The sequence below is a fragment of the Halyomorpha halys genome, unplaced genomic scaffold (assembly GCF_000696795.3).
Source record: "Halyomorpha halys isolate HHAL.00 unplaced genomic scaffold, Hhal_1.1 Scaffold146.1, whole genome shotgun sequence".
Lineage (NCBI taxonomy): Eukaryota > Metazoa > Arthropoda > Insecta > Hemiptera > Pentatomidae > Halyomorpha > Halyomorpha halys.
The window spans coordinates 611,491-616,516 of record NW_027110622.1 but is presented as its reverse complement, the minus strand read 5'-3'; the positions used below and the strand labels follow the sequence as shown (position 1 = coordinate 616,516).

At 40.9% G+C, this 5,026-nt stretch overlaps 1 protein-coding gene across 1 annotated transcript in view; it reads left to right on the top strand.

The window, feature by feature from the left end:
• Positions 1-5,026, top strand: part of LOC106678538 (ankyrin-1) — a 19,978-nt gene that overhangs the window by 11,618 nt on the left and 3,334 nt on the right. The window lies entirely within an intron of this gene.

Here is a 5,026-nt window from a genome sequence, read left to right as displayed (position 1 = left end):
CGGGATCTTCGCCCTCGCCGAGTCGGACTTCCCTCTGCTGATGGAAGAGGATAATTACCCATACTTCAGGGAATTCATCTACGTGTGGAGGGAAGTGGTCGGGCCAGCGCACTTTACATTGGGAAGGGCTCGACCGCCCGGGGTCGGCGAGCCACCAATGGAAGATGAAGATCAAGAGGACAGCGAAGAAGCAGTTTGAGACCAGGAGGGCTGGACTAGGCTGCGCACTGGAGGTGACAACCGGACGGATTAGGACCAGGCGTGTTGGACGTACCGGACGGATGCTGGTGGATAAGGTGTAGCCCCATCTTAAGGCACTCAACCGAGTGCTGGGCTGCACCAGGTTTTTAAAAATAATTGTACCCTAAAATTAAATGGTTCTACCAAATAATTTTGTATGCCATATATGAAAATAAAGTTTAAAAAAAAAAAAAAAGATGTTTATTGGCAGCAGTGGCATGCACAATCCTAACGCACTACCCCACTGTTGCGAACCCCATATGGCAGCAATGTCAGGAAGGGGGAACAAAAAAAAAAAAAAAAAAGTATGTCGCAGAACTCCGTGCACGCTATAACAGAATTCAAGATAAACTCTGTGAGATGATGGAGACAATTCAAGTACAGGGTCGGATGAAATTCCTATCCATGGTACTAAAGACTCAGTCGGCAAAAGAACTGGGGAAGAAAGAGGGAATGCCGAGAAACCGCTCGTTTGTGGAATGTGCTCAAGATCTCATAGATACAAGCGCTAGAGAGGTGGAGGCCCAAATGGAAGTAGAAGAGCCGTGGTGGACTCAGATGGAATATCATCGGCCAAGAAACATCACAAACCCTTGGAGAAGAATAGAACAATGGGATGATAGAAGAGAGAGAGAGCTAGTAACACAGAAAATATAAGGAGCCAAGTTAAACCCAGAAACAATGTTCAGTGGGAGGACCGCAAGTGCCATGGGTGTGGTAAAACTGGAAACCTGCTAGCACAATGGTCCCCGCACCCGATGTTTTGAATGTGGGACAGAGCTATTGCTATGTGTCCCTCTATGTATCGGCCGAGGGAGCAAAATGTGCCTGAACCGATGGAGGTCAATGCTCAGAGATTACGGAGCAGGGGAATCTCTCGAAGGACGAACGGATCCATGAGTGAAGCCACGTGAAACGAGGACACGAAGTATGAGGACGTGAAACGTCCGATACGAAGCTGAACGAGAAAAGCATTGATGAAAAGTATCCGATCCCCAGATTTTACGACATTTTAGACAGGCTGGGTGAGGCGAGGGTATCATCAAATTAAGATGCACCCTAATGATCAACATAAGACGACATTCATTTTTGAAAGGGGTCACTATGAGTTTACAAGGATGCCGTTTGGCCTCAAAAACGCTCCCATAACATTTCAGCGCCTGATTTCACAATGGACGAGTTCCTGAGAGGAATTGACGAATCCGTCTGTTAAATTTACACGAATGACCTTCTTGTGTTATTTGTAGGGAGAGAGTTAAACCAGACGCGGATAAAGTTTCTGCTATTCAGAAAATGGCGGTACCTAGTGACATAAAAGGAATTCGGAGGTTGTTAGGGACTCTAAACTATAACGGGAGGTTTGTTCCAAAAATGGCGGAGTATCTCGTTCCACTTAATAACCTACTCAAGAAAAGTAGGAAGATGATCGTCAACCCGATGATGAAGGACAATATCATACGGTGCATGGAGAGGTTGCAGCCAGAGCCGGTACTAGCTTTTCCAGATTTTTATCGGCAATTCACGATAACCACATATGCGAGTGAGTATGCGCTATAAGCGGTGCTCTCTGAGAAGGGTGATGGGGGAGAACGCCCAGTGGCGTACGCCAGCAGGCGCCTTACGAAGACAGAAAGTAGATATAACGCAATGGAGCGAGAACTCCTGGGAATAGTGTGGGCCGTCTATCACTTTAGACCATATGTGTTCGGCAGAAATTTCAACTGATGAACCGATTGACAGACCACTGCAGCGGGTAGGAAAACTGAAGGAATCGTCAGCCAGGATAACTCGTTGGAAGGAGTTCCTAGCGCAATATAACATGGAGGTTATATATAAACCAGGCAAAGAAAATGTGGTGGCCGATCGAGTCATAACCACGAACGCCGTGGAACAAGAAAATAGTTCCCCATCCGGTGTCATTCCCTATAGTAGTCCATTCCCTAGAGAGGAAGATCATGATGAAGCCGAAGAAGATGGTAGGGAAGAATCTTCGAATAACGAGAGTTTGGCTGAAGAAAGACCAAGAGACATAGAGGAAATGGAGAAAATAATTAATGACAAGAAGACACAAATTATTTGAAAGACGAAAACCACCGGAATGGCCAAAATTAAATATAGTGAGTGCGGGAGAAGTAAAATAACGACGCATTAAAACCAGGCGTGAAGAATGACCAGGTCTGTAGAATGTTGAATAATGTTTCGAAGTCTGGAGAAAAGCATCACCTGTATGTTGGCAACGAAACCGTTTGGGAGAAGATCAAGCGGCTATGGCGTGATGAACAGATTGGAATGGACAGGGCATTCATTCGTTGTAAATTGATGGTGGAAACCCTTCTGGAAGAAGAACAACAACAAGAAATCAGCTTAGCGTATCATCAGGGTAAGACAAATCACCGGGGAATCCATGGGACTATGCAAGCGTTAAAGAGAAGATACTTTTGGTGGGGAATGAGATTGAGAGGGAATGAGACTATATCAGAGGTTGTAGGAAGCTGCGAGGTTTGTCTACGCACTAAGTGCGACACACATCCACCTAAAGGAAGACAGGAGAAGACACCTACCACAGAAGCACCACTCAAAGATTTACAATTGACACATTTATATGGAAGGGGTACAAATGGCTTGACCATGATTGACCTTTTCAGTAAGGCGGCAATGGCGCACCAGGTGCAAGATAGGTCTTCGGAAGCAGTATTGGCAGCTCTCCGCTTGTGGTTTCAGTTCTACGGATTTCCCGATCGCATTTCTTCGGATGATGGAAGAGAATTTGACAACTCTTTAATACGAAATGAAATGAAGGACTTGGGTGTGATATGGCACCTCAACACACCAGGACACCCCAAAAGTAGAGGAAGCGTAGAGCGACTTCACGGAACCCTGAGCGATCACCTTCGATTGTACCAGGTAGACCAAGGACTGGAACCAGATGTGGCAATTGCGGCATACAGTCATTCGGTGCACACCGGGGTTACGGGGTTTTCGCCATTTGAGATCCTTTCCGGGCTTTATGGAATCCGGTGGGGCATAAACCGGCAGGGGATGGTGACGAGATAAGCAACAATCATGTCACTAAGAAAAAGCTATGGGAAAAAGTCATTCCAGAAAATTGGAGAGGGAAAAAGCCAGGAGAGTAGCTCGGGAGATTTTAAACCTCACAGATAGGAAGGGAATGATAAAAATTGGGACAATTGTATATAGGAAGTTGCGATCAAACCGGAGTAAGAAGATACACTATACGAGGGACCATTCAGGGTTATAATAATAAGAGAACATAATGTTGTAACTATTGAGAGCATTAGAGAACCCAAAAAGCGCAGGAAGTCCCACTAACCGAAACCTCTATGCAAGAGTAATCCGGAGTGTCCTCACCTCAACATATTAGTTGTGTTATGTTTTCTTAAGTGGCGTTTAATTTATCTTTGATTATGGCGATATACTGAAGAAATTACGTTGCATTTTTTTTATTGTATAAATTCATGATTTTATTTTTGTTTTGCTTTACTTTTTAGTTTGTAATAAGAGTTTATGAGGAATATCAATCTTTTGTTTTGTTTATTGTATATACTTTATTGTGAATAGTTATTGCTGTATTTTATATTAATTTATTGTATAGTTGAAGTTTAAGAGGATTGTTCGTAAACTGGTATCAGGCCCACTGATATGTATTTAACTTACCTACTTACTTATTTGCTTATTTAACCGTTTAAAAAGTTCTTACAAATGGTTAAAATAAAGAAAAATTCTACTTGTTTTATAATAAAGTTTTTATCTATATTACTATATGCTAGTTACAAATATCTAACTTGAATAAGTTTTTAGTTATTGCTCAAAACTTGCTTAAAAGACACTCAATACCATCTTTTCTGTAGGGAATCAAAACATTTTCTGCTGAAAGAGATTGTGTAAGTTGTCATAAAGCGGTTACTGTACTTTAATTGGCAAAATGAAGTATTATTTAATTGACATACCTCTACAGCCGCCACGAGGCTCACTCCTACAACGAAGAGGAATAGTATTATCTTCATGGTACCGATCCTTCTTGAGGGTTTGGTATTGGGAACAGCGGTGATCCTGTATTTATACCACTGAGGAGGAGGTCAAAGGAATAAATAATTCATAGCCTGGTCACAGTTATTAGCAGTTATATCGCTTAATTGATTAATATTTTCGATTATCATGACTTTAATTTGAAAAACAATTTATTATTCATTCGATTATTTTGAAATATTTCCTTGAAAATATTGATATTAAAGAAATTTTAATTATATTCTTTAAATTATAGGAACACCATATTGGATAAATGGTTTTGTATTTTGTTCTTTTTATATACTTTTTTTTTTTAATGATTTGAACTTCATAGATTTCAAACATATTAATAATCTTTTTCTTTTATTTTAGTGTATAGTGGTAGGAACATATAAAGCTAAAAGCAAGACACAATACGTTTTTCAAATATTATCTTGGGCCACTGGTGTAAATAGAAATTCAATTTACTTTTAACTATACTACCAAACTTCGGGATGTTTTTGAATACAATACATTCATGCAAGAAGTAAAAAAATATATCCTCAGGATCGCAAATGTTCCCTCACATTTTACGTTCTCGGCATCTTATTTCGTGCCTGCATGTTGCCAAATTTGTGTTTTTGTATGCCTTATTCAGTTGATCGAATGTATGTAAAGAGATGTACCGAACCCAATAAAGCTAGTATGTTACAGCAGTTCAAACGTGTTATCTTATTCCTTCTTCCCTTTTTTGACATTTTTCTTTCGCCGATAATTAACT